Below are 10,266 nucleotides of genomic sequence, written 5' to 3'. Positions count from 1 at the left end.
GCAGAGACCCAGAGAAGCCGCAAGGCTTCCATGGAGGAGAAACCTGCTAGCGTGCAGGATGGCGGCCCTTCCGGAGGAAAGCTGAGTACTCACGGAGGTGAGGCCGACCTCACTGAGGAGAGTTGGGCGCTGCAGAGACGCCGGGAGTCTGTGTCTGCCTATGCCTCCCGGGTCATGAGCCACCTCCGTGAGAATGAAGAGGCGAGTAAGACCCTGAGAAGGCTCCGGGAGGAGCTGCGCTGCACAAGGGCTAAAGCTGCAGGCGCCTCCAGACCCAGGAAGACGCAATTCCAGGCGGAGGTAAAGAGACTGAAGCTTGAAATTAATGACCTGGAGGTAAGAAAAGCATTTATTCAAGAAAAAAGTGGACCATTTAAAGAAAAATTGCAAAATGAAGACTGATTCAGAGAAATGGCTGATAACAGAGAGCAAAGGCAGATGGGGCTGCAGCATGGGAGCCAGGTGGATGATGATGATGATGAGGAGGAGGATGATGACCAGCAGAAAGCCCCACCTGGCAGCCTGCTTAGTCACTCACAGGCCACGTGCAGCGAGCTCCCTGCTGGACAGGCGACAATGACATCTCATCGCAGTTCTGCTGGCTCTGGAGAGGACAGTGATATCGGCCAGGGAGGGGCGCTAATGGCAGAGATCAAGCTCCTGGAGTCCCCAGTGTGCCTTCAGAACTTCCATCTTGGTGATGATTTACCAGAGGAGGCACCTGGGGGCCAGAAGAAAAAGGTAAAGAAGATCAAACCTAAGCTGCAGGAAGCGGTAAGCTATATATATGCCCCCCTCCCTGTACCCCCTGAGTCGGCTGCAGGGTCAGCTCGCTGTATAAGCCCCGTTGCCCAGCCCAGCCCGGGTTCTGCTGTGGATCCGGTGCAAAGGCGCGGGGAGATTACAAAGCACGGTAGTGAGCCGCAGAGCTCCGTCTCTGCTTGTAGTAGCGGGGATGTAGCAGCAGGTGCATCAGCCGAGAGGCTGGACAGTGAGGGTGGCTCGACGGTGGGCAAAAGGTCAGGCCACGATACTGTGGTGCGCTCCTCAGTGGGAGGGGGGAGCGGCCCGGTGTCAAGGGCAGCTCCGGTAGCCTCGGTGCCCCCGAATGCTGTTGCCACTGATCACTTAGTTGAGAAGCGGCGGCAGTGTGAGGGGGTTACTGGGGCAGGGAGTTCCGGTCCTCCCACCAAAGTTGTTCTGTGTTGGCGCCGCTGGTCAACAAGATGCTGATATAAAGGATCAGCGGCGCCCCACAGCGGCGAAAGATCAGCGGCGCCTGGTATGAACAGTAAAGCAGCGGAAAATATCATCTGATGATGCGGAGGGCACATGTAAGACCAGGGGTAAGGTCGCCTCCAGTTCTGTGGAGGAGACTCAGCCCCTTGTGCCTGATGATGCGGAGGTCAAAATGTCACCCCTTGTTGTCACTGGTCCAGCAGGAGTGAATGTGGTGGTGGGTATGGATGAGGAAAATTCTTTGTCTAGTGGTGTGGTTGCTGGTTTGGTAGAGGGTGAGGGGGTTATAGAGGTGGGTAATAGTGGTGCTGTTGGTGTGGATGTGGTCACTGGTCCGGTTGCCCCCACCGGTGGTGGCAGCACCTGTCAGGAGTTTTGCCGCTGTCACCTCCGGGGGAAATAGGGCATCCTCCTCCGGGTTCTGGGGACGGCATGTTGCAACGGCGTCTCCTGGAGGCTCTAAAGAAGGGAGAGAGATCACTAATGGTAGAGGGTCGAGAGGTTGATCTATCCTTCTGGATAGAGAGGCATGGCATTGGGGCCTTCCGAGAGCAAAGAGAGGGGATACAGTGTGGTCCCTCCCAACAGCTGGGCCGGGTAGTGTGCGTAGGAATGTGGTCCGTCTTCGGTGGAGGGGCAGTGATGCGTGTCCTCCAAGGTCTAAAGTTGTGGAGCTCCTGCTGAAGATGGGCTTCAGGGCGATTGACATCTATGCCTTGATACATCCCTATTCCACACCTGAGTTTGATGTCAGCTTTGTTCGGACGGAGGGGCTTGAGCTCTTCTGGTCGAACTAGGAGTTGGCAAAAAATGAGCCTGGCTGGCGAGACTTTGCCGTTCAGGTGGTGTCTCGACAAAATCAAGTCAAGAAAGTGACCGTGATGACTTGTAACGAGTCGCTTTCTTGCTATGACATCATGACGTGGCTTGGCCGGTATGGAGAGGTGGTAGAAATGCCAAAGAAAAACCGTGACGAGTTTGGTATCTGGTCAGGGGCCTGGACGTTTATGGTAAAACTTAAGCGTTCAGGTGGTACGGTTGCCCACATACCATCATCTGCCTTCCTGGGTATCGATCGTATCCTGGTCTTCTACCAGGGGCAACCGAAGATCTGTCACAAGTGCGGCAACCCCACACACTTCAACGCAAATTGCACTGTGCAGAAGTGTGCATTGTGTGGGGATATCGGCCATCTTGCTGCATCTTGTGTGGAGATTAGGTGCCACCTGTGTGGTGAGTTAGGTCACCCATTCAGCCGTTATCCTCGCTCCTTCGCTAACGCAGTCGTGACCCCGGTGGGAAAAAGCCGTGAGGCTGATTCTGCTGGGGAAGGGACTAGCAGGGGTGAGGGAGTTGAGGGGCCAAGGAAGAAAAGCAATAAAAATACGCCTGCCCAGCTAAGGCGTCTAGACAAGCGCAGACAGGATAGGGAGCTGGGCGAGCCTTGAGGTACTGGGCCGGCCCCTGTTCTGGACGCCAGTCTTGCTGCTGAGGCCCCGAGGGATGATGAGTTGGATGAGGAGGTCAGGAGGATCCACAGGGAGGAAAGTGCCACTGCCTCAGAGTCCTCCCATTATGAAAGTATGGATGAGGATAATAGGCAGTGGCTAGAGGACAAGCGTAAGCTCGGCACCAAAAAGAAGAGAAAGAAGGGAGATAAAAAATCTTCTCCCGCTCTGACCAAGGTACCTAAGGAAGGAACAACCGACTCCCCTCTGGTTGGTCTTTCTAACCGGTTCCAAGCCCTTGAAAACATCTCTTCCTCTGAGGAGGAAGCTGAGGGTGAGGTTCTGGCTTCGGCGGGGCTCACAGGGGACGCCGAGTCTCCTTCTTCGGGGAATGTAAGATCCTTGGAGGGAGGGACTGGCCCAGAGTCCGGAGACGAGGACGATAAAAATAAAAAACACATGGGAATGGATACCTTATTGTCATTAAAGAGGGGGAAGGATTCCTCCTCTGAGGCAGAGGATAAGGGTAGTGGGAAAAAGAAAGCCATCTAACTCAATCACCAATGATGGCGGAACCCACTCCATTGACGTTGGGCGTCCATTAATGTCGCCAGCATAAAGTCAAATACAGCTAGATTTGCGGCCTTTGATTTTCTCAGCCGGGTTGAAGCTGACATTTTCTTTTTGCAAGAGACCAGGCTGCCAAACATGGCAGATGTGTTTAAAGCTAAGAGGGAGTGGAGACTCGGGCCTTCCTATTGGTCTCTTGCGGCCGAGCCGTATAGCGGAGTGGCGGTCCTTTTTACCGCACCGGTGGAATGGCGACGGGTTATTGAGTTAGAAATGGGGAGGTACCTGATCTTAGATGTCCTCATGAAGGGACAAGAGCTCCGGCTCATCAACATCTATGGTCCCCAATCTAAGTGGGACCGGAAGCGTCTCTTTATGAGGATCAAGCCCTACCTTTTTACAAGTCGGCAGGTTGTCTTTGGAGGGGACTTCAATGCTGTCACGAGGCCCCGAGATAGAGGAGGTTCCAGAGTCAAGCTGACTTATGATAGCGTCGCCCTTAATAGTATAGCTAGTGAGGCTCGTCTGGTGGATGTCCACATTCGGCACACCCCAGGCCACGAGGGGTTCACCTATCATAGAGGTAACTGTAGGTCCAGAATAGATAGGTTTTATTTAAAGGAGGAAGCTGTCTCTTCAGCAGTGTCTGTTGTTGAGGTGGAGTTCTCCGACCACTGTTTAATTTTGTTTTCTCTGAATGTTACAGAGACCCTCCGGATGGGAAGAGGCTTTTGGAGGCTCAATTCGTCTCTCTTGGAAGAAGCGGAGATAAGACAGTCCTTTGAGGATTTTTCCCTTACTGGATCTTTGTAGTAGTAAGTCAGAGTGGTGGGAGATGTTCAAGGAAAGGGTGGCGAGATTCTTCTGCCAGCTCTCGAGCCTCAGGAGTCTGAGCAGGTACCGCCTGTATCAGGGTCTGAGAAGGAAACTCGAACATCTTGTCTGGAGGTAGCCACGAGGAGATCTCCAGAGTGAAATCTTTGCTTATGAGGTGTCAGTACGATAGACACGCATCTTTGGTTTTTGAGAGGGATTACGGGAAGTACCGCTCACCCGACCCTTACAGAAACTGCAAGATGTCAGTGAATAGTAAAGTAGTTACAGGACTGGTCGACACTACGGGGTCCCTGAGGCGATCCAGATCAGGGATCCTGGAGGTTGTCAGATCCTTCTACTCGCACCTCTTCTTGGGGAAGAGGGATCTTGATTGGGATGAGATGTCGGCTTTCCTGGCTGAAGTTGTCCCCGAACCAGGGGTAGACCCCTCTCTTGACGTCTTGACAGAAATGATCAGGGAAGAGGAAGTTCAGTTGGCGATTGAAGGGCTTGCCCAAAAAAAAATCGCCTGGTCCAGATGGCTTAACATCTGAATTCTATAAGACCTTTAAGGACGTTTTGGTTCCCCTCTTGACTGAGGTATTCAATGAGTGTCTTTCCTCGGGCACTCTGCCGAAGTCAATGAGGAGGTCTGCTCTGATCATCTTGTCAAAGGGTAAGGACCCATCTTGCATTGAGAATTGGTGTCCCATAGCGCTTCTCAATGCAGACAGGAAGGTTCTGGCAAAGGTGCTGTTTAATCGGCTGGTGAAATTTGCACCCCGACTCCTTTCGGAGGCCCAGCATTGCTCTGTTCCAGGCCGCAGCACATTTAGTGCTGTGCTCTGTGTCCGAGAGGCAGTGGAGCAGGGTAGGGCTGGTCACTGGAAGGGGTACATGCTGTCACTGGACCAGGCAAAAGCGTTTGATCGGGTTAATCACGAGTACCTCTGGTCCGTCCTTCTGAGATATGGCCTGCCGGGGGGGGGTTTGTTGATTGGCTTAAGACCTTGTACAGTGGGGCAGAGAGTTTCCCGCTTGTGAATGGTTGGATTGGCAGCTCTTTTGAGGTTGGGTCCGGTGTTCGCCAGGGTTGTCCCTTGAGCCCGCTGCTGTACGTGTTTGCGATTGACCCTCTTCTTAGGAGGGTGGAGCGTGGACCGTTGGCCGGGATCGGGATGGACCAGGCAGCACCGGAGGCCACTCTGAGGGTGGTGGCGTATGCCGATGATGTCACCATGTTTGTTTCCTCTCACGAGGAGGCAGGGTGGCTGATGTCAGAGGTAGATCGCTACTCGCAGGCATCCGGGTCCAAGATCAACCGGGATAAGTGTCAGAGTCTCTGGCTGGGAGGAGGAGATCCTGGTTTTGATCTCCCGGACACCCTTCTAGGACCCAAAGTCTCTGCAAAAATCCTTGGCATCGAATTTGGCCAGGGGGATTACCCCAAACAAAATTGGGACAGCAGGCTAGAGATCGCCACTCAGAAGGTGAACCAATGGAAGGGTTGGTCTTTGACCCTAAGGGAAAGGGTAAACCTGATCAAAACTTACCTGCTCCCTTTACTGATTTATCTGGGCAGTGTGTGCATCTTGCCGGAATCTCTCTGGACTCGGGTCTACAGTTTGTTCTTCCAACTGTTATGGGGGAATAGACTGAACCTGGTCAAGAGGGAGGTTACTTACCGTACGAGGAGATTAGGAGGGTTGGGTATGGTCAACCCTGTGCTATTCCTTGTGGATACCTTAAGATTAATATTGCAAACCTCTGGAAAGAGAGGGCTCCTCCGTGGGTATTCTCCTGTAGGGGATGGTTTCAGCCTTTCTCCCAGGAATGGGAGACAGGAGGGCAAGTGAAGGATCTTCGCACACCGCATGGACATCTTCCGGCTTACGCTACCTTGGTTCTGAAGGTAATTTGTCGGTGGGGTCTGGGAATGTGGGAGATCAGGACTCCGCCAAGGAAACTCCTTGACAATAGGGTTCTGTTGACCCATTTTCAGAGGCCTCTGGCGCTCAGGGACTGCCCAAGTCAGGATCTTGGGGTGGGTTTGCATCTTTTAAATTCTATCAGGATCCCCTCGAAGTTTTGGGACTTGGCTTGGCGCTGCTTCCATGGGAAACTGTGTGTGAGGGACAATCTGAAGTGTAGGAGCTCCGAGGACAGGAATTGTCCTCGGGAGCATTGTGGTACTTTGCTGGAAAGCATGGACCACTTCCTGCTTCATTGTCCCTTCAACACAGAGGTGTACAACAGGGTGGGCGCCTTCATTGATTGGTCTCGGCTGGCCGGTCTCTGCTATGCAGAATGGGCCTATGGAGCATTCGGAGACCTTGGTGGTCGGGACCGCTGCACCTTATTTCTAGTTAGCGCAGTGGTTAGGTATCACACGTGGAACGCACGGTGCTTAGTTTCGACGCAACGAAAAATCCTCCCAGTGGACGATGTGTTTAGGATCATACTCGGTGACCTGGTGAAGGTGCGGTCTCTGGAGTATGGGAGACTGGGCAAACGGAGGGCCGCTCTCCTCTGGAGGGGCTTTTCTTTTAGTGTGCCCTAGTCTGGTCTTCTCCTTTCCTGGTGGTGGGCTGCTGCTGACACTGTAGATTTTTGTTTTGTTTGATCATTATACAGTGATGTAGGGCTGCAGGCGCCGAACTTGGGCTTCGTGATTATTGTGGTGTGTGCTGCTGTATATATTGTATATGGGGATATAGATTTGGGTGTAGGTGTTAGGTTGGGTGGTGGGAAAGGGGGGGAGGTGGGTTCATCTTGTGGGACTATGGGACACTGGGTTGTTTGGGGGAAAACTGACACTGCCTGATCTGGCCTATGGACGTTGGACATGGACTGAGGCATGAGATGGAGGACTAGCTCTCAGGTCAGTGCGGGGGGTTGGGAATGGAGGATAGCTTAGTATTGTATATATTTGTGGTTATTTTATTTAAAATTAAAAAAAAAAAAAAAAGTTCATGTATATACTTTTTGTTTGCCATTGTTTATTTTATTTGTTATTATTATTTTGTTTGGTGACCGGACCAGAAGGTCAAAGTAGTTATTATTCTGTATATACTGTATAATATGTGTGAGAGGAGAGAATGAGCGGCTGGACCAGTGTTCAGTATACTGATTATTTTCTGGCTAATATTTTTTTTTATGTTTTCCGCTATTATTATTGTTACGTTTTTCATTTTTATAATAAAAGATCTACAGGAGGTAACTCAGGATCAGTAATGTAATGTATGTACACAGTGACTGCACCAGCAGAATAGTGAGTGCAGCTCTGGGGTATAATACAGGATGTAACTCAGGATCAGTAATGTAATGTATGTACACAGTGACTCCACCAGCAGAATAGTGAGTGCAGCTCTGGAGAATTGTACAAAGTGTAAGGAGCTATACATTAGACACTTTCCCTTACTCAGGTGAACAATAAATCTGGTCCATTTTTAGTCCTGTCACTTTTTAGGTTTCTGGTGATGGCACAAATACATTAATAATTTGTCTGTATTGATTTGCACTCAGAATTCTGCTTCCACAATAAGTGATTTGGATACTTGGTAAAATAAAAATGCAGAAAATAACAAATCCAGGCACTGACCGTAATCATCTCCTGCAGTGTAAGAGGCCACAAGTCTTCTACGGATAACGCTGCGCCTTCCTCACTAGTCTGCGGCCGTCAGGTCTGAATACATTATCCGTTGCCTGAATATATTCCATCATCAGCTTCTGTTTTCACCAATTTTTTTTTTTCTTTCCATGTCTGCAATTTAGAAAAGAAAAACACAATTTGTTTTTAACATTGCGGTTGGTCCCGAAGTTATTTCTGATCTCGCACTATTATCGTCCTTATTTATTGCCATGCCAACGGCTCGACTCATTATAACCTGATTAAGGCTGGCGTCCTGGTTGTATGCGGGGAGCCGCGCTCGCTCCTATAGACTAACCCACAGCTTAGCGCTCGGCCGCAATCCTCCTCTCCTACATGTAAGAACGTTATTATTCACCTAAAGCCTGAAATTTGGAAATTCACGAGCGACGAGCGAGACCCCGATATCCTCCATCCTCACTGTCGCTCTCATTGTGTCCTGGACGCTGAGATATTAAAAGTTTGTACTTTCAGTCTTGGTCAATAACCCCTTGACGCACGTGGTTTTATCTGTACATCTGCACAAGTGTCGGGTGGATCGTGGGTGTTGGCGTCTGCCGCGATCAGCAGTATTGAAACATTTTTCCATTTAAAAAAAATAAAAAACGTAAAAAACAAAGTAAAAACAACAAATTTTGCATTGTAATGTCCACATGGTGAAAATGTAAAATTAAACTTACATGAAAAATTACATAAAGAAAAACATAATCCAAACGCCAGAATTGCTGTTTTTTATGCAGTCACTGCACTCCCCCCCCCCCCCCTAAAAAGTTCAATAAGAAGCGATGGATAATATATAAGTACCCCAAAATGGTAACAAGAAAAGCTGCAGCTCAAGTTGCAAAAAACGAGACGTTCCATTGATGGAAAAACTTAAAATAAAGTTGTGAAAATGTCGACATAAATATATATATTTTTATTTCAAGCACTAAAATAATAAAGTGATTTTTATACTAGTACTGACCTCGTCATCTTTACCATACAATGATCGGCCGAACAAATGAACCCCTCCCCCCCCCCAAAAAAAAAGGTAGACTTTTTTTTTCTTCCCCATGCGACCCAACTTTGTATTTTTTTTTCTTCCTATTTTTCGGCAATTTATATGGTACAGTGAGTAGTGTAATTTTATAAGTTTGACTCATTCATTAAAAAAAAAAAAAACTCACAATCCCTGCTTACATAATAATAGTAGTAATAAAAAAAAACAAAAGTTATGGCTCTTGGACAAAAAGGAGAAAAAAAAACCCGAAAGCGCAAAATGGATAAAGCGCTCCCGTCTCCATTGAATTTTGGCTGATGGTTTCAGTTTTCAGTGTTCCAGTGATTGACGTGGATGACGCTTCCTACATCAGAACTCTCCGGCAAGGAACTGGTGCATGCGCATTGAGTAGAGGATACAGGAATCAGCGTTATTCTGCGCACACCGTGGGTCTTCCTCACACATGTAGGGTTATAAGCGTCCTCGTTGATGGAGATTGTCACATCTGCAGAATATCGGCAATTCCTCTGCGCACAAAAAGGAAAACCCACTGCACCTGAACAGCGCTCATCAATAGGAACGCTGGCAACCTGAGATGTGCACAAAGTGACGATTCTTCTGCCAAAAAGAGTGGTGGAGGGGAACCACTGTGCATGTGCCAGTCCTCTGCTGGAGATGCCATTTCTCCAAAGTGTCCCCAGGACCCGTCACAACATGACAACCCAAAGCCTCATGTTCCTCGCACTACTGTGAGCCGCCTGCATGGCCTAAACGTGCCCCCATGGCTGCAGCGTCTTCAGACTTGTCTCCATCGAGCACGTAATTAGTCGGTGATTACACAGGAGCTGTCGGCAGAAGACCTTGATGATTTGCCCAAGTGCATTCAGCGGCAGAACCTTCATCAGAGGACCATTAATAAAGCCTGGAAGTGCCGGGATTTCTGCACGAGGCTCAGACTCCAGACTGAAGAAACCAAGAGGTTCTGAAAATGTTGTTTCCATCGGTTGCAGATCAGTGACGTCGCCACCCGATGATTTCCAGAATTCCACCACTTCTTGGGGTTGGAATTGAAATGTTGGAGTGTATCGGTGAATGGTGTCTTCACATGTTTTGGTTATATTACGTAGCATATTGTTTTTACTGTACTTTGTTGCATCCACGTTCTGTGTTTTTATATCTTTCCTCTATACATACAGATGAGTCAGGACAATGATCAAATCATCTAATGGTTGGAGGATCAAACACATCTTATTGGACAAACCTCCCAGAGCTGCTGTTCAGATGTGACCGGTCTCCCACCTCAGATGTTTCTCTTGAGGATACCAAGTTTTTCAATAGGGCTGAGGTCAGGGGAGGGTGGTGGCCGCCCCATGAGTTTCCTCCTATTATGCCCATAGCAGCCAATGACCCGGAGGTTTCTTTGCAGCATGAGAAGGGACATGTTAAGCCTGAAGATGATTTCGCTATGGATGACGCGGTTTTACTTTTTAAATCATAGATTAAAAGTGGTCAGTCAGAAACTCTATATACTTTGCCGGGTTCATTTTCACACCTTCCGGGACCCT

At 49.2% G+C, this 10,266-nt stretch overlaps 1 long non-coding RNA gene across 1 annotated transcript in view; it reads right to left on the bottom strand.

Moving 5' to 3' along the window:
- Positions 1-321: 321 nt before the first annotated feature.
- LOC143806414 (uncharacterized) overlaps positions 322-10,266 on the bottom strand; it is a 31,185-nt gene continuing 21,240 nt past the window's right edge. Inside the window, exons 2-3 of the long non-coding RNA XR_013221447.1 lie at positions 7,675-7,836; positions 322-721 (exon numbers count right to left, since the gene is read on the bottom strand). This is a non-coding gene — a long non-coding RNA (uncharacterized LOC143806414). The remainder of the gene's footprint in view (positions 722-7,674; positions 7,837-10,266) is intronic.

The sequence above is a fragment of the Ranitomeya variabilis genome, chromosome 2 (genome assembly GCF_051348905.1).
Source record: "Ranitomeya variabilis isolate aRanVar5 chromosome 2, aRanVar5.hap1, whole genome shotgun sequence".
NCBI classification, from domain to species: domain Eukaryota; kingdom Metazoa; phylum Chordata; class Amphibia; order Anura; family Dendrobatidae; genus Ranitomeya; species Ranitomeya variabilis.
Note: the sequence above shows the minus strand (reverse complement) of the source record. Positions and strands in the feature narration are given on the sequence as shown.